The following is a 27,787-nucleotide window of genomic DNA, read 5'->3' as shown; positions in this document are numbered from 1 at the left end:
CCACGGATCCGAGCCATATCTGCAATCTATGCCACAGCTCATGGCAATGCTGGATCCTTAACACATTGAGCGAGGCCAGGGATCGAACCGCGTCTTTATGGATGCTAGTTGGGCTTGCTAACCGCTGAGCCATGATGGGAACTCCAGTTTCATAATTATTAAAAAACAAAAGCAAAAAAACTTCATCTGTCGTGCCGTGCCCCTATCCAGTCTTGAAACTTTCTAATTGGCTTTATTTAAGTCATGGGTCCACCTCGTGCTAGGGAAAGCAGAGTCCTGTGCTGACAGCCCGGAGCACAGGGAAAGCAGAGGGGGAATTAGAAGAGAAAGGCATACAGAACAGAGAGGCAGAACCACGGGAGATGGTTATCACACATGCACAGACTTGGGAAGAGAATTTGAAGGACAAACGAAGAAATCGCATTGCTGAGGGATTCCTTCCTTTGAGACAGATGGGGATGAGGTAAGGATAAGGCAATGCAGAACGGGCAGGCGGTTTTTATTGGGAAGAGGGGGAGGTGGTCAGCAAAATGAAGTCATTCACAGATGCCAGCCCCTCTTTTGAAAATGCTGCGATCAAGGCTAAGGAGAGACGAAAGATACTGGGAAATAGACAGCCGGCCTCTCACTATAACCTGAATGTTTGTGTCCCCAAAACGCTTATGTTGAAATCCTAACCCCCAAATCTGATAGCATTTGGGGGTGGGACCTTTGGGAAGTAATTTATTTTAGATGCGGTCTTGTGGGTAGGGTCCTCAGGATGGGATTAGCGCGCTTGTACAAAGGGATTCGAGATTGTGCTCTCTCAGAGCCTCTCTTTTACTCTCTGCAGTCAAAAGTAAGGGCATTTGCTGAGAGTGAATGCGTGGGGGGAATAGAGGTAGAGGACTTTAGTCCTGAAATGTGTCGAAGTCTTGCTAGTGTGACTGTGAGGGGCTGGGAGGAGCCTATAGGGTCAGATAAACGGATCGCCAAATGGCCCTGAGGTCAGAAATGAAAAAAAAGCTACCCATCCCTCAAGGCTTGGTTAAAATATATGCTCCATGAAGTTGTTCCCCTGCACACACACCAGGAGGTGTCTCACAGTCCTCCAAGCTTCGTTGACCTTAGGGGCTACTCTCAACAGCCCTTTTCATGTATAATAGCACTGAGGATTCTGCTAGTCGCATGAATCGGTTTCTTGCATCTGGAGATTGACAGGTTGAAGAGTGAGTTCAGGTAACAATTCCCCGTTTGAATAGTGAATTCAGATAACAATTACCAGAGGTTTTTGAGTTTTGGGAAGTGAGTTATAAAAGCTTGGAAGGAGATGGATTTATTTTAAAATGTATGGGAATCTGGAGTTCCTGTGGTGGCTCAGGGCTAACCAACCCGACTAGTATCCGTGAGGTCTCCGGTTCGATCCCTGGCCTCGCTCAATGGGTTAAGGATCCGTCATTGCCATGAGCTGTGGTGTAGGTCGCAGACAAGGCTCAGATCTGGTGCGGCCATGGCTATGGTGTAGGCCAGCAGCTGCAGCTCCAATTCAACCCCTAACCATGGGAACTTCCATATGCCGCAGCCTGAAAAAAAAGGATATATATATATGTAGGAATCTATTCAGTTCCTGTGTTTGGGCAGCAAGAGTTTGGACAGCAAGGTATGTACATGCGCATGAGTGTGTGTGTGCGCGCGTGTGTGTGCACGCATGCATGTACGTGTGTGCACGCATGCATGTGCGTGCACCTGTTAACTTGCATACTGTACTGTACACTCTCGAAAGCAGAACTCTCTTGTGACTAATTTTCATGTTTCCACAGGACCGTATTTGGTGGATGCTCAATATTTGTTCAAGGAAGAACTACACCAGCTTTCCTCCTCCTGCTTTTCTTTGTTCCTACTAAACTTTACTGCTCCATTAAAATAATTCGAGGTGAAACCAAAAGAACATCTTTAAGAAGGGATCTGGCAAATGGGACTGCTTCCAACCGCCATTGTAAGCACGTACTTTTCTCTTCCTTCCATCCCGCCTCCATTGGACAAAACCTGAATCAATTTCAGGGGATGGATTTTGCTGCTTGTGTAAAACGTGCTGGCTTCTAGTCACATGGAGGAGTATATAAAAATGGTTTTGCTCTCCACACAAATGAATTCATTTAAGGAGCACTCAATTTCCATGTCTTATTATGTTTTGGGAAGGTAGAACCTTAGGGAATTTAAAGGTATCATTATTGTATGGAAACTGCTGAATAAGGAATGCCTGGGTGGTAAACAACTCGCTGAAGGGCCTTAGTGCATCGAGGATAAAGGAGCTCGTTGTTTCTTGTGCCCGAAACCTGTTTCCATTAGAAGGATTGTATGTGCCTGGATTAGGAAGGAACAATAGTGACAAGTAACCTTGAGCATACAGCACGGCTCTGCTGCTTGTTCTTCATTGGTAACTTTGTCTGCAGACAAGGCCAAATCTCTGAGATTCTAACAAAAAGATTACAAGATTCTGGTAATGGCTGACACACCTTTGCATAGTTAATAAATACTCACTGAAGGCGGAGATGAGTAAAGAGTGAGACTCCACTGTGAGAGATCAGAACTTAATAAAGACATTTTCCCAGGAGGAGGCAAAGAAACAAAGTCCCTACACTTCTGGGGTTTTGTAATTACCCCAGAACTGTGTTCAGGAACTTGGGATTTGGGGGAAAGAGAAGAAATGGTTTTATTTGGTTGGTTAGGTTTGTTTTGTTTTTTGTCTTTTTAGGGCTGCATCTGCAGCATGTGGAAGTTCCCAGGCTAGGGATCAAATCAGAGCTGTAGCTCTCGGACTACACAACAGCCACAGCAATATCACCAGATCTGAGCTGTGTCTTCAATCTATACCACAGCTCATGGCAATGACAGATTCTTAACCCACTGAGTGAGGCCAGGTGTGGAACCCACATCCTCATGGATACTAGTTAGGTTTGTTACTGCTGAGCCAAGATGGGAACTCCCAGAAATGCACATTTCTGATGGTAGATTAAGGGTGGAGGTTAACCAGCTCCAAAGTGGGTGCTTCCCATATTTCAATTTATAACGGCCACAAATACTATCTGTCTAAACAGGAACACATAGAGAGGCAAGAAAGTTGGGTTTAATTTCCACTGGCATTTCTAACTAGCTCGGTGGCTTTGACATGTCCTACAATACTCCCGAGCCTCAGTTTCCCCATTTGTAAAACGCATACAAGGGCTTTATGAAAATTAGATACTACGTATAAACGTGTAAGATTGAGTTTGGCATATTGAGTCATTCAACATGTATGTGCCAGACACTAGGGATATAAAGGGAAAGAAAAAGCAAGATCTTATCCCTTGAAGAATTTATAATCTAGAAGGAAAGATTTGTGTATTTTGAGTTTTGAGATAAGTATGAAGGGCACATTATGGAAGCAAGAGGAAGAGAATCTAAATCAGACTGGGGAACATGGGAACACTTCTTGGGGGAAGCAATGCTTAAGCTGGGTTTTGAAGAAGTACAAGTTACAGAAAAATAGGAAGGTCATTCCAGAGAGAGTGGTCAGCATGAGCAAAGGCAGAGGGGCCTGAAACCATGGACTGTTTGAGGAAGTATGACCGGAGCAAGGGGCAGGGGAAGGGCTGAGAGAGGTGGACCCAGGCCAGATGAGGAAGAGCCTTGGGTGCCATGCTTATCAAAGTAAACTTTACCACCAGAGCTAAGGGCAACCTCTGGAAAGTTTTAGGGAGGGTGGGTTGAAACTAGCTTTATGTTCAGAGAGCGTACTCTGAGCGCCATGTGGGAAAGAGTTGTAGGGGTATAGCCTGGAGGCCGGGGGTCCAGTTTAAGATCTGTAATAGCAATCCAGACGAGAAAAAAATGAAAGTCTGAGATACAGTTATAGGACTGGAGAGGAGGAGATGAATATAAGAGCCGTTTAGGAAGTAGAGCTTGCAGGGCAGAGGTAGAGGGCAGGCAGTGAGGGAAATGAGCCGCTAAGAGGATTTCCATCCAATCCAGTGGATGGCGTTGCCCTTCATTGAGATGGAGGTCGCCGGAGAAGGAGCAGGTCTGCGATGGGAGTGGGTGGGTAAACACAATGCTTTCCATTTGGGGTGTGTTCGGGTTTAGAGTCTGTGAGTCACTTGGGTAGAGATGTCCAGGAGGCAACTGGAGACACGGATCTGGATTAGAAGGATGGATTGGAAAGAAAGGCCATTTCTGCTAGTTCTCCAATATCTATTGCTCTTATTTTTTGGTCTTGGGTGCTAGGATTCTAAATCCCTTCCACACATACACATACACATGCGTGCGTGCGCGCACACACACACACACACACACCCCTGTCTCCTGAATTCATGAACACCTAGAATAAAAACCACGTTTCCTAACTTCTTTGGCAACTGGTCATTGTCATACGACTAAGATCTAGAAGTGCCATGTGAGAAGTTCAGAAAACCCTAATTTATTATATTTTTTCTTTTTGCAGCTGCAGCTGTGGCATATAGAAGCTCCCAGGCTAGGGGTCGAATTGGAGCTGCAGCTGCCCTGCCTACACCACAGCCACAGCAACACCAGATCTGAGCCACATCTGCGACCTATGGCGCAGCTTATAGCAATGCCAGATCCTTTATCCACTGAGCAAAGCCAGAGCTCAAACTCACATCCTCACAGAGAGAACATCAGGTCCTTAAATCACTGAGTCACGAAAGGAACTCCCATGAAAACTTTACTTTAGATTCAGTCCATGTGAACCCTGTGCCTCTTCCTCTATTTTGCTGCTTGGAGGATAGATGCTGCCATTTTGGACAATAAGGTTGAGACCACCTAAAGGAGAATATCGAGAAGGAAGGGTCCGGGGCTGGGCCATCCCTTTGCCCTATGCCAGAAGGAATTGTTCCAGCTGCATCATAGACAGTGCTTCCTGGAGCTGCAGGGCACAGCCTGTGAAGCTGTAAACAGAGGCCCAGAGCCTGGGTCCCTGACGTCATGGAGCTTCATAATGACTCTGGACTATGTACTCAGACTTTTATGTGAAAACGAAAAAGATTCAAAACTACTCCTTTGTTTAAGCTTTTAAATCACCAGTATTATCCTAAATCACGCAGGGAGTCACCAGTCTAGAGAACTGAAACCACAGATATGCATCTGGTCACCAGGGGCTGTGTACAGTGAGAAGAGCAGAGGATAATAACGGAGCCTGGAAGGCAGGCACTTAAGGAGTGCCTCAAACACCACCTCCATCCATTCTGAAAATTTCTTTAACCATCGTCTTCCCTCCCACCCTATCTCTGGGAGAGCATAGGCCTTCTCTCTCTCCCTCTCTTTCTCTTTCTCTCCCCCATCACTCTCATTGTAATGGCTGCACCTGCCGCATATGGGCATTCCCAGGCCAGAGACTGAATCCGAGCTGAAGCTGTGACTCACCCTGCAGCAGGGGTAATACTGGATCCTTTAACCCCCTGTGCAGGCCTGGGGACTGAACACGAGCCTCCACGTCGACACAAGCCGCTGTGCCACGGTGGGAAATCCTGAGAATAAGCCTCTCTACTCAACCAGCAGTTAAACTCCAGCCATTCCATCACAGACGTCCTATTCTAACCATAAAGAGTCACTGTTGGGGGAGGGTGAGGAGGGCAGAAGCAACGATTTTAACAGCTCTATTGAGACATCATCTATGCATCATGTAAGTCTTCATTTAAAGTGTAAAATTCCAGATTTTCCAGTATTTTCATAGGGTTAGTCAAACCTCACAATTTAACTTTACCCCTCCAGAAGAAATGCAATTTGATGTCCATTAGTATCTGTTCCCCACCCCAGGGCAGCAATTGGTTTTCTCTTTTTTGGCTGCCCTGGGGCATATGGAATTCCCAGGCCAGGGATCAGATTGAATCCATAGTCAAGACCCAAGCCACGGCTGCAGCAACACCAGATCCTCAAATCACTGTGCTTGGCCGGTGATCGAATCTGTGTCCCAGTGCTCCCAAGATGCCACCTCTCCCGTTGTGCCACAGCAGGAACTCCAGGGCAGTAATTTTTCAGTGAGCTATTGGTGGAGCTGAAATAAACTCACTGGAAAAATTAATGCCTTAGGCATAGAAAGGCAAGAGAATAAGAAACCTGAGGACACAGAGGTTCAGAGAGGTTCAGTTACCTGCACAATGTGACACAGTGGCAGAACCAGGTCTCCCGGCTTTCCCTCTAATGCCCTTTCACTTTTCTGAATAATGCTGTAGGCATTCCATAACGATGTTTTGAATGGAAGTGTTAAGATTGCCTGGAAGAATAATGGCCTTTATTTTGTTTAGATATAAATTCAACTTTACAAACATGTTGCAAGAATACTACAAACTCCCCTATGCATTTTGCCACACTTGTCTTTGTTCTTTCTGCATATTTGTAAACTTTTTTCCAAACATTTAAGAGAAAATTGCTGACAGAGTGCCCCACAGAGATAAGATTGAGTATTATCTCTCAATACTTTAATATGCAGTTTCTAAAAACAAGGAACATTCTCCAATAGAACTACAGTACAAAGACTGGGACAGTGTTACCATCAAGTCCATAAATAACATCAAATTTTACCATCTGTCCCAATAATGTCCCTTAGGGCTCTAGATGCCAATCCAGGATGAGGCATTGTACTTCATTATCACACTTTTTGTCTTCTTTAATGTGCAATAATTCCTAAACCTTTCCTTGTCCTTTATGTCTTTGACATTCGTGAAGAATATAGCCAGTTATTCTGTGGAATATTCTTTAGTTTGGGTTTGCCTGCTCTTTCTTCATGATTAGCTTTAGCTCCTACATGTTTGGCAGGGCCACCCCAGGGTAACAACTTGGATCTTCTCAGTGGCTCACATCAGGGTTATGTGATGTCAGTTTGTCCCATCAAATTTGTGCCATCAAATTTGGCCACTTAGGAGTTCCCATCGTGGCTCAGTGGTTAATGAATCCAACTAGGAACCATGAGGTCTCGGGTTTGATCCCTGCCCTTGCTCAGTGGGTTGGGGATCTGGCATTGCCGTGAGCTGTGGTGTAGGTTGCAGACAGGGCTTGGATCCTGCATTGCTGTGGCTCTGGCGTAGGCCAGTGGCTACAGCTCCGATTTGACCCCTACCCTAGGAACCTCCATATGCCATGGGAGCGGCCCAAGAAATGGCAAAAAGACAAAAAAATAAAATAAAATTAGATAAAAGATGGTCACTTAGTTAAGCTGGTTCTTTAGAGTCGAGTTAATCAATAAGCATCTTATTCTTATGAATGAGTATTTTATTGGGAGATACCATGAGAAGATGTAAATACTCTGCCTCTCATCACATCTTCATCCAGTAGTTTTAGCATCCATTGATGATTCTGGCCTGAATCAATTATTTACTGATTATTTTCTAATTTCATCATTCTTTCCATATTTATTAGTTGGTATTGTATTACAAGGTAGAGTTTTCTCTTTTCTTTCTGTATATCATTTTTGACTCATGGATTCCTACTTTATTTCTAACAGGTTGTAATATATTCGTTTTTCATTGATTTTGATTCTTGATTGTCCTCCATGTGGCTAATGGGAGACCCTTCGAGCTGAGTTCTTTTGATACAGCCTCATCCTTCCTGAGATTGCCTCCCTTTCTGGCACAATGAGATGTTCCAGTTTCATCCTGTACACCCAGTGTCCTAGCCCTGTGTGTTAGCTTCTGTGGCTGCTGCAACAAATTATCACAGACTTTGCTCCTTCAAACAACAGAAACATATTCTCTCACAAGTTTGGAGGCCAGAAGTCTGAGCTCAGCATCACTGGGCTGAAATCTAGTTGTCAGCAGCTTCAGCTCCTTCTGGAGGCTCTGGGGGAGAATGCAGCCATTGCCTCTTCCAACTTCTGATGGCTGCCAGCATTCCTTGGCTCGTGGCCCTATCACTCTGATCACTGCCTCTGCGGTCATGTGGGCTCCTCCTCTGCTGCCTGTAATCTCTTTTTGCCTCTCTCTTACAAAGACACTTGTCATGGCATGTAGGGCCCACCCAGTTAGTACCTGATAATCTCCTCCTCTTGAGAGAAACTTAGTCATGCCTACAAAGATCCTTTTTCTGAATAAGGTAACTTGCAGAGGTTCTAGGGATGAGGATGTGGTTGTCATTAGGAATATCAATTTTTAGCCCCCGCCTCCACTTGGAATCAGTCATTTCTTGAAGGAGTGATGGTTCCTTTTAATGGAGAGTGCTATTTAGAAGTTGAGGTGTAGATAACTAAGGATGGTTGTTGCTACCTGAATGTTTTACTTCTAGACACTCTGCAGATAGAGCTAGGAAATTACACAGACAGAAAGATGGGAGATAAATAGACAGGTATAGCAGTATGCTTGTGTGTATGTGTGTCTATGTAAGGATATATCTATAAACACATACACAAGCGAAATGCACATAAATCTAATTTATTTATACAAAAAACTGGAGCTCACACAGATACCTTCCATTCCAATCTAGGACTACAGAGTTTATTCCAGCCTTCTTCCTTTCTGTATTAGTAACCCAAATATAGATCTGTCCAACAGTGAGACACTTGGCTCCTAATTATCCTCAATATGCTTACTTATTTACTCCATTCACCTGTAACCAGTCTCCTGACCATGCCAATTAAATCCTCATAGCCCTGTTGCTGCCAACCACACTGGTTATAGATGATGAATCTCGTCAGCCCTCGGGAAGGGGGAGGTCAGGTAGAACCTTCTAAAGAAAAGAGGCACAGGAGTTCCCGTCGTGGTGCAGCGGAAACGAATCTGACTAGGAACCATGAGGTTGTGGGTTTGATCCCTGGCCTTGCTCAGTGGGTTAACGATCTGGTGTTGCCGTGAGCTGTGTTGTAGATTGCAGATGCAGCTTGGATCTGGCGTTGCTGTGGCTGTGGTGTAGACCAGTGGCTATAGCTCCGATTGGACCTCTAGCCTGGGAACCTCCTTATGCCATGGGTGCGGCCCTAAAAAGCCAAAAAAAAAAAAAAAAAAGAAAGGAAAAAGAAAAGAGGCATAATGTGACTTTATTAGAGAGTTAGAATTGTCTCTGTTAAAGATATATCTTCCCTTGAGCTCAAAACACCTTCATTTGTAATCGTACATTTGTGTTATTACGAGAGACATCCTCAAGTCCCAGAAATCAATGAGGTCTAAACCCAACATCCTGAAGTGCTTCCATCCTAAAGACTTCAAGATGACAGTGAAGAGTCCAGAAATTCCCCTGCGCAGCCTACATAGTCACATTAGTGCTGCCTTTTTCTCATCCTTTAAAAAATGTGAATTGCCAGACACGCTGAGTTTTAAATTGCTTATAGACATAAAATGTTTTCAGTTGGATGAACACCTTCATATTTTAAAACCCTAGAAGACCCTGGGGGGGGAGCAATTTTCAAATCCACTCAGAGTCACTAACAGATGATTTTGCCCTTACTTACTGCCTTTCTGATGCTGTTAATGGGAGGAAGGGTGGAGCTCGGCAGTGCATTTATATTCTAGACAAACACTGGATTTATAGTTCTATTGTGTAATATCATTGTCTAACATATAAAGTGGTTTTCCTACCGGGAAACAGAAACTGGGTGGCGGTCGAGCGCACGCCGAGGGATATTAGTGAATTAGAATGCACTTGGGTGACTATTCCAGACAAAGTTCTTTGGGCACAATTTTGGTCTTTGCTCTCTGGATTTAAAAACACAAAAGCGTGTGTGTGTGTGTGTGTGTGTGTGTGTGTGTGTGTGTGTGTGTGTGTGTGTGTGGCTGTCTAGCTATCTCAATCCCTGGGCTGCTTAAGCATTAATAACTTTCCACAAATGCAACAGATTTTGTTTTTGTTGCTATCGCGTATGCCAGGCATCTGGGGTGAGACAAGGAAAACGGAAACCTGAAAGCCTCCTGAAATTGTGGAAAGAAGACATAGCTTTTGGTAGCAGGAACTGAGTTTCATTTTCCTTTTCACTTACAAAGGATCAGTAATTAAAGGGAGGATATTTAAAAGGGGTGGGGGGGACTCTGGTTACTCCACATGGCAGTTTAAAAAAGGAAGACATATGTCAGGACATAGAGGAAATGACATGGCAGATTTTGCAAAAATTAAGCCTTTTTTTTTTTTTTTCCAGAGTCCAGATCTGCGGTGTGTCTATAAAGTGAAGAGAATTTCTTTAACACCATACAACCTGGTTAAACATTCAAAGGATTTGTACCCACTTCAACGGGACCACCCAGGGAGCCCAGGCAGAGTTCTAAGGAGAGTGTGGTCTTTCAGAACATTTTGGAAATAACTCCTGGAGCTGACTTCAGAGTCCCTTCATGAGCCACATAAAATTTCAGGCTTGTGACTATAGCAACAATTATTTTTTTTCCCCACCCAAACTAGAATTTCTAGCCATTTGTTATCCACTTTTACTCTCCTCGTTTGACTTGAAAAGACTTGGCATCCCCCCCTCCCCCATCACTCTCGAAGATCTTCTATGTAATTCAAAAGAACATGTCATTCGTGGTAATTATGATATTACTAAAGACTTACTGGGTTACCTGGCATATGCGGATAACCTATATACATTGTACCTGGTGTTTGTCTTGCATACCAGTGAGAAAACTGAGGCTCAGCAGGAGATGAAGCACCTAGGTCAAGGTTGCACAGTTAAAAAGTGGCTGAACTTGATTTGTACCCAGGTTACCTGTCTCCAAACAATGCTCGTGCTTTTTACTCTGCCCTGTACCTAGAGGACTGCTCTACACTTTTTTTCTAGGGGCATTTTAGCCCCAGAAACATGTGGGGATCTCCGAAGTGGCCGTTTCAAAGGCGCACTGCTCATTTGATTGTATACATTCTAGTTTATTTGTTTAAAAGCCCGACTCATTATTTTCTTGTCACAGCTCCTAGTGAAGTCGCAGAGAAAATGTTTACAACTGAAAATGCTAAGGGATGCTACCCTCACATGAAGATGGTAAATGCTAATATTACCATGTAGAACAATGAGTCCCAGGAACTGGAGGTGGGGGGCGGGTGTTCCGACTCCCACGTGCCAGCCCACCCGCATCTCAGAGGGGCCGGTGGTAGGTCTGGTTTGAAAACAAAGCCCTGCTTTGTTCTAGGGCTTTTCTTCCCCCTGGTACTTATGTTGAATTTCAGAAAAATGAAAGCAGGGCATGCATGTTTTAAAGTTTATCAAATGAGAAATGGCTTTTTTTTAACGCACGCGTTTTAAATAAGTTTGGAAAAGACTATAAAAAGGAAAAACACAATCGGCTTTAGTGTTTTAAAAAGCTTTGCCTCCGTGGCAGAGAACACTGACTGGTAAAAGCGGGAGGTAAGGAGGTCAAAGAAAACACATCTTCAACGCCCCTTGTTTAATAATTCAGTGCAAACCCTCCTTATTATGCCTCTAAAAATCATTACTGTTCTGAGAGGGGAACTGGGGGGAGGAGCAGCAGCCTCTGGGCACAGACGGAGCCGTGTGATGTTCCAGGAGCTGCAGACATTCAAACCTGCTCCCTCCTCTTAACTGAAACCCTGGCGGTGAGAGACAAATGCTCCTAGCATCTGGTCGATTGACAGTTGTGAATGGCGGGGATTCTTTCTAAACAGACTTGTAGCTGCTGTGTAAACAGCTGGGTTGAAGAAATAGCTCCATTTGCAGCAGCCTATTGTTTGATGAACGAATTTGAGTGAGTGGCCTTGTGCCTCCGAGAAGGTCAGGGTGGTTGATTGTTTGCTGGGTGAAATGCTGCATTTAAAAAAATCTGTATGTTCTGGCCCTTCTGCGTCCATTCTCATTCTGTACCAGTATTTCCATCCCAGATTCTTCTGTTTTCGTCTTATTTTCAATTATCTGTGACCAGATGGGTGGTAAGATTCATAGGCTCCATAGACCATATCTGCTTTATTCACCAGTGGCCTCTCAGCTTATAGCATAGTGTCTGGCACATGGTAGGGACTCGGTGAATGATTCATACAAAAACTCTTGCTGGAGTTCCCATTGTGGGACAGTGGAAACGAATCTGACTGGTATCTATGAGGACACAAGTTCGATCCCTGGCCTCGCTCAGCAAGTCGGGGATCCGGCCTTGCCATGAGCTGTGGTGTAGGTTGCAGATGTAGCTCTGATTTCACCCTAGCCTGGGAACCTCCATAGGCTGTGAGTGCCATTAAAAAAAAAAAAAAAAAAAAAAAAAAAATCAAAAGCTCTTGTTATAGCTTGCTCTGGACTCTGAGTTGGCCGTTGCCCAAAGCTCATCTGAGTTCACTGGGTCAAATTCCAAAGAGTGCAAGAGAGTCGATTTTCAATGCTGCGTGGGCAGTGTGCCATTGCCAGGCCCTTCTTGCTACCATTTGTAAATCACACCACTATTTATCTTGTAAGCTTTTTGGAAGGAAATCGACACTTAACACACCACTGTTAAAGGACCTACTGATTCCTGATCTGGAAATGCAAAATCTGGATTTCTTCTATGGCTCAAGTCTTGGGCTTCGCCCTCTGGGGGCAGAAACCAGGAAGAGGTTAGCCCTGAAAGGCATCCAGTGCCAGCATCATGGGCTGCAGGAACATTTGTCTGGAGGAGGTCCTTGGTTCAAGCCAGAGGGGTCAGCCATCGGACGAACTTGAGACGAGATTAATTGTAAACTGGGAATTGATGTGTTGGAGGAGAAAAACAGGAGACAGAGCATGCCAAAGCTGAAGAGACAAAAGGTGAGCGGTAAGGAGGAACGGGTGGGAGGCAAGGTCCTGTGTGGACCAGGAACCCTTCTGGGGAACCTCATCTATGCCACCGTTCCGACATGGACATGGCTCATGTCCTGGACTCTGAAATAGCCAGTACGACAGGGAGGGTATTCCAAGGAGAGAAGTCAAGTAAGCAGAGCCTAGGCTACTGGGATCAGAATGAGGGGTTAGGACAGTGGGGCTCAATTCGAACATTAAGATCACCTGGGGAGCCCTTGCGCTCCATGGATGGCTGGCCACAGACCTAGAGGTAGCGATTTAATTGGTTGGAAGTGGGGCCCTAACCTCAGTGGGTTGGAAAAGCTCCCCAGGTGATTCCAATACATGCTTGATCCAGCAAAAGTGAACAGAAAACAGGAAGACTGTGCTTATCCATTTAACTGCTTGTCCCACAGGGGAGTACTCTCGCCTCCTGGCCTAGCTCACCCTGGGCACTGTGACCTAGGCTTAGCCTCTTCCTAGTCCAGAGAAATTGAAGGAAGCTAATTTCAGTAGCTCAGGTGACTGGGTTCCTTGGCGCTGTCCCCTCCGCTTTCTCTTTTGGGCCACCAAACTATGTCCTAAATCAGTTCAAGACTAAAAGCTTTGCATACTAAGTGCTGGGATGGAATTAACATATAATATAGTGGTTTAACTTTAGACTAGTGCTGCCAGTTGCCAGTCACAACTTAAAATACAGGAATTCAGATTCAATTTCAAATAAACAATGAATAATTTTTTTCAGTGCAAGTATGCACCATGCAATATTTGGGACATCTTTATACTAAAAAAGTGTTTATCTGAAATTCAAATTGAACAGAGTATCGTATTTTCTCTGGCACATCTACTTTAGGCTCAAGGCTGTGTTTGAATTTAAGAGCATGACTAGCTTTTTATAGTAAAACTGAAAAGATATGGGTTACTGTGTATGAGTTGGGCAATTGTAGGTCTCCAATTGCCAGATATGTCCAAGTTTATACCTATTTTTGCCGACACAAATAATAGGCCCCCTTTCGATCTCAGAAGTGCCAAGTTGAATGATAAATGTTGTGGGCATCCTCTGCTTGGTGACCCAGGCTAAGAATGCCTGGTTGTGTTCAGGAAGGTGAGGATTTTAGTAGGTTAGTCCATAAAGGAGATGGTCCCTGCTTTTCTTTCTGAAAGCCTAGGGTAACAGAACATGAACCCCATCCAGGCAGCTGCTGTTAAATCTATTGGGCCTTTCTGATTCACAGATGCCCTTCTCTGGCTGGGGGAGGTGGACCCAGGCTGTCTGGAGGCCTCTAGGAAGCTAGGAGGGCAAACTCCATCTCTGCCACCAGCATGCTCTGGACCGTCCCAGGAGGGCCAAGGGCTGCAAACCTGAGGTCCCCCCTGGGCTGGGGAACTCCTCTGACCTGCCCACCAGACCTGGAGACTAAGGCAGGTAAGCCATAAAGCTGCTTTTGCCTTTACGTTCAACTGGTGCCTTTATCTGCCTGTAATGGTCCACTTGTTTGGAGGAGAAAGGACGCGTTCTCGGTTTCGCCTTTGGAACTCGGAAATTAGGCTTTAACCAGATGAAAACACTGAGCACTAAACTGGTGTTTGTTCCATTCCGTCCCTCTGTCTGTGTCCCTCTAACTCTAGAGGCCCGATCATACGTCACACCTTAGGCAGCTCTGAAGAATCAGCCTGCCTCCCTGTGTATACACTCCATCCATTACTGAGTAGCACGTATTCCCAGAGCGCCTTAGCTTTGTTAAGTAGTGCCTGATATTAGCCTCAGGATTGCCTCCTTGCTTTGACCACCAGACTTTATTCTCCAGTTTATCAGACTTGCCCCTCCGTCCTCCTGTCCCTCTGCTTGACCTAGGGCTTTACGGATCCTTGAGTTGGAGCACTCTGAAAGCTATTAGAGGCTTAAGGGACATACTCTCCACTCTCTTTGGTCTCATGGGATCCCTCAGGACATTATACCTGAGACCCTAGATAACCTATTCCCTACCTGTCATCTAAGTAGAAGTTCCCGGGCTAGAGGTGGAATCAGAGCTGCAGCTGCCAGCTTATGCCACAGCCACAGCAACGTGGGCCCCAAGTCGCATCTGCACCCTATCCTTCAGTTGTGGCAATGCCGAATCCTTAACCCATCAACGAGGCCAGGGATTGAACCCACATCCTCATGGACACTAGGTTGGGTTCTTCACCCACTGAGCCACAGTGGGTATATTTTTAAAAATCACTTCAATTGTTATGACTGTACCCACTTGCTGTTCAACTGGCTCATCCTCCCCTGAGCCACTGGGGCATCCACAGCTTCTCACAGGCCAGGTTGGACGATGACAGGGAAGGTCCTCCCAGACGAACCCCGGCCAGGCAGAGTACGCAGCTACTCCATACGGCCTGGCCCGTGCAAAGCCCTGCTCCGAGCTGCCAGACAGCCCGATGCTGAGAGCTGTCTCCTGTCTGGATCTCTGTGGATCTCCAGTTCGCAAAGTCCCTGCTGTGTACTCCGCCCACCTCCTGCAACACCACCTGCTACCCTGGCTGGATCGTCCTGACAGTGAATGCTTGGTCTCTTGTGCCCACCCCATTCTCTGTGGTCACAGAGATGCTCCCTGTTTGGGCCCCACTTCTTGCCATATCTGTGGCTGGGCTGCCATTGAGCCCTTGGTCACCACAGTGGTTTCAATTTGACCTTTCCAAATAACTCTCATGCAAATGCCTTCTGAGCTTCCATTCCAACAGCATACTGGGGGGGAAAAAAAAAAAGAAAAAAAAGGACAGATGGAAATGAGAAGAATGCCCAGGCAAGAGCAACGACAGAGCGGTGCCAGGGGAGAGCAGAGCAATTATACCAGATAACCTGGCTTCCTGATAACCTTTTGGTGCCTTTTCCTCTTATCGCTAATTCATTGGGGCTAGAACATAGTGACTCAAACCCCCACCGTGGAACTGAAAATAGAAAGGCCAATCGAGATTTCCCCCTACCCTAAGAAGACTTATAATAGGAAAACTTAAAAAAAACTAAGTGTCATGTTCTTTAATATTCCTAAAGAACCGATGAGTTAAATTGAGTGTAATTTAATTTACCAAACACTTTAATTTATACACTTAAAAAAGAGCTTGACTATTACATAAGGAGAGATCCTACTCTAACTTGTTGGAGGGCAAAGTTACAATGTCTTATAAAATAAGTAAATGCTACTGAACACTTAGTGAGCCGAACCTTCTCCATGTTAACTTTGCCAGCATAAGGCATAGGTTATTTAAAGTCATTTCTGATGTATATCAACCATGCAGAACTGTAAAATAAAATGAGTGAAGTAGTTGTTGAGCCAGAGAAGAAACGTTTCTTTATTTTTTGTAGGGACTCTGATGTGCAGCCAAAAATTCAAATGCCCAGTATGTAGCTCTACATGTAACTTCTAGTGTTCTTTTGTTATTGAGACACCCTAGAAGGAATATCTCATATGAGCAATACGGTAATGCCACCCTGGTCCATGAGCACTCTGGATCTTCAATAACACTGGTTCTATGGCCTCAAATCACTTTAGACTCTCCCTTAGCTCCTGCCTGGCACAGGGCTGCCCGGGGAACTTCTCCCGCCTGGGGAAGATACCCATGGCTCTTACATGTCCAGTGCTTGTGAGTTTCATTTCCTGAGCCCCCGCCCCCCCCAACTCCCCCACTTCCTCTCTTTACCTCCAGCCATTCTTTTGATCTCTTTCACTTCTAGCCTGGCTGCCCTTATGTTTTTTTGTTTTGCTCCTTCAGCTGAAGGAAACACAATAGCATGTGATTCCAAGTCTGCACTTAGGAATTCTTGGTAATTCTTGCTCAACCTCTCTGAGCTTTACTTTTCTTACAATAATAGTAATATTAATAATAATAATGTGCCTTCTTATATGGCTACCATCCAGGTTAAAGGAGATAGATCATGGAAAGTACTTAGCAATGTCCTTGGCACATAGTAAGAACTCAGTAAGTGTTCGCTATTATTACTACTATTTCGCTTTCCTGTGATGGCCAAAGGCTCAGGCATTCTTCAAGTCTCTTTTGTTTGGGTTGACACATTGATGGTTTGCTTGGTAAGTATCCTTGCCAGGGCAACCTAGCAACTTAATCTTTCTCCTCCCACTTTTCACATGAGAGGTCTTTGTACCTAGTCTTATCTCTACCTGTGAGGCCAGACACGTGGTTCCACATAGCAACAGAGGCAATGAGTACATGTTCCTGTAAGTTCCCATCTACTGGAGATGGAAGGAAGAATTAAGTCTTACAGTGTTGCCTCATTGTCACAAATGCCAAATTTTGTTAAATCAAGAAGCACATGTTCAGAACTTTTTATCATAAATGTCAAACTCAAGATGATCTAATCTTGATCTTACCAAGAATATCATCTAAGAAATTCTCAAAATGGGTGCATCAAGACACTTTTATAAGCAGTTATGCTTTCCACTGGCTGTTGATTCCACTTAGGAAATTTAAATCTGAATAATAACCCATGGAACTGGATAATAACCTAGTATACATTCTATAATCCTACATGTCAGTAGCGGGAAACTTTATGACTTTATGACTTGCGTTTGGGCCAAACTTCTCTTTAGAAAATAGCACCCTTTCACTCAGGGTCCATTTGTTCACTTTGGGGTAGAATGAAAGCCTCTTCATATGTCATTTCCATGAAAAACATTGCCAGTGACCATCTAAGCATCCATATGAAGAACAAGGTCTGTGTGGCTGTACAGCACTTTTTACAAGAGCCAAGACATGGGAGCAAACTAAATGTCTGTCAACTGATGAGTGGAGAAAGAAGACACACACACACACACACATACACACTGGAATACTACTCAGTCATAAAATATGAAACCATGCCATTTGTAGCAATATGGATGAACCTAGAGAATATTATACTAAATGAAGTAAGTTACACAAAGGCAAATATCATATGACATCACTTATATGTGGAATCTAAAAAACGATATAGATGAATTTCTCTACAAAACAGAAACAGGCTCACAGACATAGAAAACAAACTTACGGTTATCAAAGGGAGTAGGGGAAGGTGGAAATTAGGAGTATGGGATTAACAGACACACACTACTGTATATAAAATAAACAATTAGGATTTACTGTATAATACAGGAAACTATATCTAATATTTTATAATAACCTATCATGGAAAAGAATCTGAAAAAAATATATATATATAAAACTGAATCATTTTGCTGTCCACCCAAAGCCAACACAATATTGTAAATTAACTATACTTCAATTTTAAAAATGGCTATATGGAGTTCCTGTCATGGCTCAGTGGTTAATGAATCCAACTAGGAACCATGAGGCTGTGAGTTCGATCCCTACCCTTGCTCAGTGGGTTGGGGATCTGGCATTGCCATGAGCTGTGGTGTGGGTCACAGACACAGCTCGGATCCCGCATTGCTGTGGCTCTGGCGTAGGCCAGTGGCTACAGCTCCGATTCAACCCCTAGCCTGGGAACCTCCATATGCCGCGGGAGTGGCCCAAGAAATGGCAAAAAGACAAAAGAAAAGAAAAGAAAAGAAAAGGCTATATGTTCTGTTACATTCCACCTGTTGAGTTTGTATCTAGACACCTTTAAGTTTAATCTTCAACAATAGAGTATAGCGAGTTTTGAGCAAGGTGGGGGTTAGGGTGAGCCAAGAGAGGTGCCTTTGGGTGCAAAATTCAGAGAGGCACTCACTCTCAAGTTTGTGCTGGTGTGGACATTAATGTGTGGGGCAAAAATCTGCATACTTTGCATTTATCCACGTGCCTTTGCTACAGACCTCCTTGTCTCTGATCATTTAAGTTTTTCTCTTTCTAGGCTCTTGACCAGACAGCACTGCCTGGGAAGCTGCATATATTCCCATCTGGGCTACTTCCTCTTCCATATGAACTGGATGACCAGGTATACTGCTCATGGAACCACCCATTGGGAAGATTTCCCCTTTCACTATCTTTCAAGGCTACTCCTTGAAATATCCACAGTCCAAACTGACCCATTCATAAACCAAGCTCTGGCAGGTCTTTCAGCTGGTCATCTGAGCCCCCTCATAGGAAAAACCCAATGCAATGATTGAGCAGGTGACATGAGGCCCTAGGCCACTTAGTTATGCAGCTGCCTTAGGCCTTAAAGTCTTACTTGGGTTCAATCCCAGATGTACCATTGTCAATTCATGGTAGACTTTGCTAGGCCATTCTGACTTTATGACCTGACCTGGTGAATGTGACAGAATCTAGCTCATCTGCAGTCCCAGAATCATGGTCCCTTGATATCTCAGAGTCAAGTGTTCCATTCCTACCAGGAACTAGTTATACACCTAGAGTTCCTTCTCAAAGGACATGTAATTTATAATTTGCTCACATGGCTGGCATGAACTTACTCCAGAATCTCAGAGATCTACATTGAGATTTTTTTCTGGAGCTTATCATAAATTCCTCACTGCCTCAAGGGAAACCCACCTCCAACAACATAAGATCTAATGAATCTGGTGGCTGTAGTGGCACTGTGACTGCAGCTGACCTAGACTTGCTGCAGAGCCCTTTCCTGCTCTGGGCCCTATTCAAAAACGGGAAGCCATTGGTGTCTCTTGATATATTGGCTGGAGTAACACTTCTAGGTGTGGAATGTGGGTCAGAATCCAAAGGGACAGAACAAAGAGCTGTGCTTCTCTCTTTTTGGCTGCGATGCAAAACAACACTTTGTCTTTTACCTTGATTTCACCAATTTTTCTCTATTCCTTTTCTGCCTATTCCGTAATGGATAAGGTCCAGTGCAGTGAATCTGCTGCCAGGTGGCCAGCGTGCTCCCTAAGGAACTCTGCATTGGTCTTCACTGTTGCCAAATGAGGTTCTCAACGGTGGCAGAAGACATCTCAGCCTTGGTGGGAGGAAGTCCATAATGTTGAGCCCATGAGTAGCTTCTATCCCTGTTGCCATGACTACTTTGGCCATGGATTCATTAAGCCCTGGAGTGTCTGACTGAGATCCAAGAATGTGTCAGCTTATCAGCCTGACTTTTTGATAGCCTTCTCTGCATTAGATATGCACAAGGGAAACAGACATCCTCAATCTATGCCCATTTCAGGATGTCCAGCCTTATACATTTTCCAGTCTTCCTGTCCCTGATCTTCCCTTCCTGTTCTTTCTAATTCTCTGACCATCCATCCACTGTCTGTGAATCTGTGCCAGTTTTTCTTGTCCTGAAAGAGGAGATAACTAACCAAATATCTCCTTCCTTCATTTTTCCCACTGGAAGGATTTCCCTTGACTCTTGTCTAACATGCATCTGATTTGAGCTATAATGGCTGCAGTTCACTTCCAATCAGAAGATATACTGTGTAGAACCAACATAGGTATACTGTGTGGAATCATTTGTAAAGAAGATTTGAGTTCCCCCGCCTCGGGCAGTCTGATCATAATGGATTCTCCATGGGATGTCACAGGTGTGTACTGAGGAAGAGGAGGTAATGCCACAGGACTAGGCGCTATGGGAGTCTAAGGCTCTGATCATGCAATTTATTTGTGTCTTCAGGAACCTGAGTCCTATCTCTTACACATTATTTTCACCTGATGATGGATTGCTGCTGAGTATGCTCTCAATTTATACATTGCTGGACCAGATACCACCCAGGTCATGATGGGCAGCTTTGTTTGTATTGCACTTGATGTCCCAAATACCTCTACCATGGCCCCATAACAAGCTAGGAACTCTTTCCTGAAAATAATTGGTATCTGAAGAAGTAAGCACAGTTTTGTCCCCAGGAGTCTGCATTGTGTCTCTTCTCTTAGAATTGCCTAAAGCAAGCATCCATATTTGCCACTGATATTTTGAGTATGGCTGGAACCGTTGGGTCACATGACCAAGATCTTTGTAGACCCCTTTCTTGCCTTGGGTGCAATTCAAAACCGGCAGCCTTTGGTTATGCTGTAAATGGGCAGCCTACCAGAATCACATGCATATTGCTTCTAAAATCCCTGAAAGCCCCTGTGTTTTCATGATGTTTGTCTCCTCCTCCATAGTACGCATGTGTGTAAGGTAATTTGTGATGCCTGCTACTTTCTGTTCCTCAGGACTAATTAGCATGCCGTCGATTAATGGAGCATCTTAACAAACATGGAATGTTAAGATGACTATCTTTAACTTAGATTATTGCAGGAAGCAAGAAAGTTGATGTAACCCTGAGGCAAATCCTTGCCACTTGAAAGCAAACTGCTGCTGACAGGACTAGTAAATTGAAACAGAGAAAAAAGAAAACACCGACAGAGGAAAAAAAACATAGGATCAAGAGCTGTGTATTAGGAGTCAGGGTCTGAGATGATTTGCTTGATATATAGATGCCAAATTGGAAAAACAATTGCAAAAAAATACCTGATTGATTTATGATAATCTACAATTATTCTCCAAAATGTATCTACTTTCTCCATGGTCCAAACAGGTGAGCAAAGTGGAGGACGAGACAGAAATCACTGCCTTGGGATCTAAGTCTTTGACGGTGCCAGTAAACTTGACAGTTCTTCCAAGGATGCTGTATTGATTTTTTGTTTACTATTCTCACTGGGAGAGGATGCTCCAGGATGCTCTTCTTAGCTCTTCCTACTCTAATAGCCGTCACTCCAGGGATCAGGAGGCCGATGTGGTGATTCTGCCAGTGGCCTAGCATGTCTGTTCCAATTACGCATTCAGGAACTTGGGAAATAACCACACAATATGGAAATTCCCAGGCTAGGGGTCAAATTGGAGCTACAGCTGCCGGCCTACACCACAGCCACAGCAATGTCAGATCCTTAACCCACTGAGTAGGGCCAGGGATCGAACCTGCTTCTTCATGGATACTAGTTGGGTTCATTTCCCCTGCGCCATAACGGGGAGCTGCAACCTGTGTTCGTTCCTTAGAATAACCAGAACAAATTACCACAGACTTGGGGGCTTTAAAGGACAGAAATGTATTCTCTCATAGTTCTGGAAACCCAAGCTGAAATTGAGGTGTTGACAGGGTTGCTCTCCTTCCAAAGGCTCTAGAAGAGGATGCTTTCTCGCCTCTTCCAGCTCCTGGTGGCTCCTATTGCTCCATGCATCCCCTGGCTTGGGGCTGCATCACTCCAGTCTCTGCCTCCATCCTCACGTGGCCTTCTTCCCATGTCTCCTGTCTCTCACTGGGGCATTTTCATTGGATTTAGGCCCCACCCTAGTCCGGTGTTATCCTTATTATTATATCTGCAAAGATGCTGTGTTCAAATAAGACCACATTCTTAGGTTCCAAGTGAACATGGATTGTGGAATTCATATTCAGTCAGTGTCTAGTAATTCCATAAAAGCATGGGGCGTCCCCTTTTCCCTGTAGATGAATATAGACACTTTACGGAAGGCTTGTAGGAAGATCTGATCTACAGTCTTTTTAGGGCTGCACCCATGGCATATGGAGATTCCCAGGCTAGGGGTTGAATCAGAGCGACAGCTGCTGGCCTACACCACAGCTCACTGCAATGCCAGATCCTTAACCCACTGAGCAAGGCGAGGGATCAAACCTGTGTCCTCATGGATACTAGTCAGATTCATTTCCAATAAGCCACAACGGAAACTCCCTGCAGTATATTTTCGTGGCACTATTGTAGTGTCTTTTCTCCAAAATGACCCAATCTGCCTTTCACACAGGGGGCTATGGGTCTGTGAATTGGCTCAGATAGGGGAACTGACAGAGAGTATATCAAGTTAATTCTGGAGGAACCAAACGCTAAATTACTATTGCATATATTGAAAAGCCCCCCAGAAGAAATTTTAAAAAGCAACTAACATTAGTTTGCAGAATTGTCTGTCTACCTAAGAATGGTCATGTAACTGGCTGCTTTGGAACTTAAAGGATATAGTCATTAAAAAAAAGAGAGCGCATAGTTAAGACAACAACAAAAGGCAATGAAAAACAACAGAAACAAGAAACAAGGCAACTCTAGGGAGTCCCTATCATGGCTCAGCTGTAATGAACCTGACTAGGATCCATGAGGACATGGGTTTGATTCCTGGCCTCGCTCAGTGGGTTAAGGATCTGGTGTTGCCATGAGCTGTGTTGTAGGTCACAGACACGGCTGAGATCCTCCATTGCTGTGGCTGTGGAGTAGGCCAGCCGCTGCAGCTCTGATTCGACCCCAGTCTAGGAATTTCCAAATGCTGGGGGTGCGGCCCTAAAAAAAAAAAAAGGCAACCACAGTCCATCAGGCTTTACCATACTCTCTCAACCCTGAGCTCTTAATTATGTATTCCTTTATCCTGATCAAAATCTGAATTAAGGAGTGTGCCAGCTGGGTAGATGCCCAGGGCACTAATTAATAAGTAATAAAACATCAATGGAATACTTTGGCTATATGGTGTAAGTTAATGCAGATGTCCGCAAGAGAATTTTTATATAACTTGAGGATGTATAATTTGGTCGTATTCCTACCAAATGAGACAGTATCTAAAATGGAAATTTTAAAATATTCCTGTCCAATAAATACATATTGAACAGGAGTTCCCTAGTGGTGCAATGAGTTAGGGAGCCAGTGTTGTCACTGCTGTGTCTCTGGTCCCAGCTTCACGGTTTCAGTCCCTGGCCCTGGAACTTCTGCATGCTGTGTATATGGCCAAAAACACACACACAAACAAACAAAAAAAAAACCTGAACAAATATCTAAAGAGTATTGACTTGAAGAAGGACTGAATTTTTAGGCTTCCTGAGGTATCCATCTGTTTTGTTCTATCCTACCCGCCTGTTTTAGTCTGTTATCATGGTTCTTAATTGCTTTTCTTCATGTGTCAGCTATTAGCAAAACTCCTCTGAGTTCAGCTCTTTTCTGCTTGGCGTCCTGGTAAATGCCTGTGGAGGATTTAAAATAGCAGGTCTTGAAATGTGGACCAGCTGAGTTGAGTTTGGTAGGGCCGCCTCTTTCTCCAGGGGAAAGATGGCTACCCTTTCAGAAGGTAGCAAAACAACTGATTAAATTGTTTCCCATTGTCTCATGGGACGCAGACAATATGCCTAGTGTGGCTAGAGATTTAGAGTACTTTGTAAAAAGACATCAGGTGGGATTTTAGATACTGTGGCTGCTTCTTGAAGATTTCAATAATGTCTTAAAAGAAACAAATTTTTAATCTATACAATGGAGTATTATTTAGCCATAAAAAGGAAATCCTGCCATTTGTGACAACATGGATGGACCTGGATTATGCAAAGCGAAATAAGTCACATAAAGAAAGACAAATACTGTAGGTCTCACTTATGTACAGACTGTAAACCAACAAATAAAAAACAAAGCTCATAGAAAAAGAGATCAGAGTTCTGATTACCAGAGGGGAGAGGTGACAGGAGGGGGAATTGAATGAAGGCAGTCAAAATGTTCAAACATCTAGTTTGCCAAACAGAAACTCTAGTTCAACCTTTTGTAAACATTGCAGTCTTATCGATATTCACTTATTAGTTATTGGACAATTATGTACATCAAATATTATTATCTCAGACTAGATCAAAGTTCAAACCGCTAGGCTGAATAAACACTATTGAATAAATAGTATGCCTTTTTCTCTTTTAGTACTAGTTTTAATTTCATTTTCTCTTTTTAACTGGAATGATTATACATGAAGTTCAATAAAAGAACATTTTCACTGTCTGCAATTCTGTGATACTCAGTATATGTTTCATGTCATAAGTTTTACCGAAAAGAATTTCATTGTATGATGGAGGAGAGTGTTTAAAATGATTTCCTCTGGGCATTCAATGCAGTTGGGCATCAGCTGATAATATGAAAGGTCAGTGATGGGTGCATGGGGATGATTATTCTATTTCCTCTCTCTGCTTCTGTCTCCTTCTCCTTGTCTCTGTCTCTATCTATACATCTATATACATATAAAAATTTTTCCACGATAAAACATTTTTAAAAATTCTAGAAACCAAATACAAAATATCAGTGCTCTGTATCTAGAGGGATTATAGAGTCAGGATTATAAAGGGAGCCAGTCATAGCATGAAACAATAAACAGAGATTGAACCTGAGTAAATTCTTGGACAGTCATCATTTAATACATCTTCTTAAGTAGTGAGTATGACAGTAGCTGCATTCAGGGATGGAGCAGACTCAGGGAAATACATACTTGTCAATACACTTTTTAACATGGTGAAATTAACTCTCAGGTCTTTAGCACAACCGCATACCCCTTGGGATTCTGGGGACCTCAGGATGAAAAAAATCTAGAATAGGCAATATATTGTTATTTTCCTTTGTGGACTATGCCCTAGAAGTTAAGTAGGGTAAAGGGAGTAGCAATAATTGAGACCCACCAGTTATATCAGGAACTAAAGTGTTCTGATGGTAAATGATCTTCCTCTGGAGCCTGATTCTATTAATATGATCTTTTAGAGTCATAGGCATTATCAGATCCCAGTAAAATAGAATTCTCGGATCTCTTTAAAAAAAAAAGAAGAGCTGCAGAGCCCAGAGGAAAGACCAGTCCAGTCAACAGGGATAATTTCTACTTCCTTGCTTCATCTCCGTACAGCTCTGCCCTGTGTAATATTTCCCAAGAACTTGCGTTTGAAGAGCTGTTTGCTAAATTCAGGATTTCCCATTGAGCTCTTTAGAAGTGCAGTCGTTCTGTTGAGAAAATGAGCTATTTGTCATGGATTTCAGTTTAATGGGTTTCTGCGGTTTCTTCCCTAGAACCAGCTTTTCAATGGTATCTTTTCTGACTTTACGGTAATCTTTTCTCTCCATCACTCCCAAGGGAGAGCTGCTGGGTAGCACTTTTACCAAAAGCTTAAGGTGGTGATGGGAGAGAACTCCAATTATGCCAGAGCCCAGCAAACTCCTTAGGATGGAATAGCAGCTATTTCTGTCCTAAAGTCATAGGTTAGCCCTTTGATTAAGGATCTTGCCCTGGTGGGATCTTGCCCTTCCTCTTCAGGGCCCTGGTTTCCTCTCGAAGAGCTGGTCCTTGTCTACACCTCTTTATGTCTTCTCTCTCTTTCCCATGGTCCCTACCAGTTAGGGTTCCTGTATTGAGTTATAGAATTTTAGAAGTGAAAAGGGCTTTACAGCTCATTTAATCTAACCCTCTCATTTAACAGATGAGGAAACAGAAGTCCTGTGAGATCGATCCATCGGCCTGCGGCATCTGAGCCAGAGCTGAGCCTAAAAGTGAGGTTTTGCCTTTTCCTCTGGGATTCATGCACACAACTACGCTGTTGCCATGGTTCTGAAGCTAGCACATCAGACTGATTGGAGGTGCTTATGGATGGATGAATGCACTGCATCAAACAATAGCTCTCTCGATGAAAAGAAAACCTGGCCGATAATTGAAACCTCTGAACCACAAGCAGAAAAAGAAATAGAAGGCTCTGCAGGCTGCCACCCAGCCTGAGGGCAGATGGGAGCAGGGGATGTGGAGAGTGGGTGGATGGAGACTTGGGTGAGGCTCTGGCTCCGCTGTGTCCCAGAGGGATCATGTGGGAAGCCCTTTGGTTACGTGACACTGTTGTAGGCACCCTGTGGATTTTACATCACCCAAAGCTATAAATGGTTTTGCATTAAAAAAAAAAAAAAAGAATTACAGGTCTCCCACAGCCCACAAAAATATGCTCCACCCGAAGAGAAGCCCATAATTTGGCTGCATCCAGCTGGGTTAAACAAAATCGGAGCCAAGGTTGCCCTGTATTGTCCTGAGAGGTGGCCTAGCATTAGCAGGAATGAAAGAAATGTAAAATTACTCACAATGGGGTAGATTTTCTCCATAGGGAAAGCTCTAATAGTTACACAGCAAGACTTTGGCATCGGCCAGGTAAGGTCTACTAGCTGCCTGAAAAGCACCGCCAAGCTATTATTTATCATTTTATAGCATTTCACATTTGCAAATTGCCTAGCAATGAATTGAGGCAATTTCTCATCACAATTCTGAGTGGGAAGTTGCAGATTTTAACCCTTCTTTTACTAAGACACAAAGATATTGAGACAAATAATAGGCATCAACCAAAAAAATGTCTGGGTTGTCTCTTTATTTTGGCCATGCCTGTGATCTGTGACCTGGCCTGCTTTAAGGTGACCAAATGATCCAGTTTGCCTGGGATGGAGGGGTTTCCTGGATGTGGGGATCCTGGGTGCTAATAGCTGGGACAGTCCCTGGCAAACCAAAACAGTTGGTCACTCTATACACCGAATGGTGTTGCCTATGCTTTGTGCTAATTCCTGGCCATTTCTGTCTGCATATCTTAAATGAATATGGCTCTATTTTTTTCATCCTAATCTGTTTTACCTTGCTATGTTTCAGAAGGCAGAGCCTGAAACTGAATTTTTGTTGCTTCTCATGTTAGAATCCTTTACAATAGTATTTACTAGTTAACTGTTGGGTGTTGCTCCATTTGGGAATTTCAAATGCCTACCACTAAGCTCTGAAATGTTTTTGGTATTAGGTGTCCAAAATGTGGCTTAAAGCAATATACAAGTAAGAGAAGAGGATTTTATTTTTCTATTAAGTAATCCCACTCGGACACCATTCTCTGTCTCCCTAGACACAAAGGTCACACTTTCTATCTGGGTTATTTTCTTTGACAGGAGAACATTTAAACTTATAAAATTCAGATAGCCACCAGGATAGATATAAAGAAACAATTTACCTCTGGCTAAGAAACCCTTGAGTCAAAATCAGTCCCAACTAACATCACAGACTATTTTACCACCAGCCAAGAGGATAAGAAAGAGCCATACATGCCAACATTTTTATTAGTAGGATGTCATAAATTGGATAAAGCTTTCATTAGCATTACAAGATTAAAACTCCAGAAAGGCCTAAGTAAGGCAATAGAAGTTCTGTTCTGGCTGGGCCTAGTGATGTCAGGCCTTGGGAGACAAGGCACTGGCCCCCTGGGTCCCAAACACTGAAGGTTACAGTGACAACTGCAGATTGGCCTTTATCTGTAGAATTCTGTCACTGGTACATTCCACTGTCCCTTGGTGGACCACAGCATGACCTCTCTAAAGAGAAGAGGGAAGCAGGAGTTCCCATTGTGGCGCAGTGGTTAATGAATCCGACTAGGAACCATGAGGTTGCGGGTTCAATCCCTGGCCTTGCTCAGTGGGTTAAGG

At 43.8% G+C, this 27,787-nt stretch overlaps 1 long non-coding RNA gene across 1 annotated transcript; it reads left to right on the top strand.

Moving 5' to 3' along the window:
* On the top strand, nucleotides 12,196–27,728 carry LOC106507880. The gene is made up of 4 exons (XR_001304214.2): nucleotides 12,196–12,664; nucleotides 13,912–14,102; nucleotides 18,507–18,590; nucleotides 25,777–27,728. It is a non-coding gene; the product is annotated as an uncharacterized LOC106507880 (long non-coding RNA).

This window comes from Sus scrofa, chromosome 9 (assembly GCF_000003025.6).
Source record: "Sus scrofa isolate TJ Tabasco breed Duroc chromosome 9, Sscrofa11.1, whole genome shotgun sequence".
Classification (NCBI taxonomy): domain Eukaryota; kingdom Metazoa; phylum Chordata; class Mammalia; order Artiodactyla; family Suidae; genus Sus; species Sus scrofa.
Note: the sequence above shows the minus strand (reverse complement) of the source record. Positions and strands in the feature narration are given on the sequence as shown.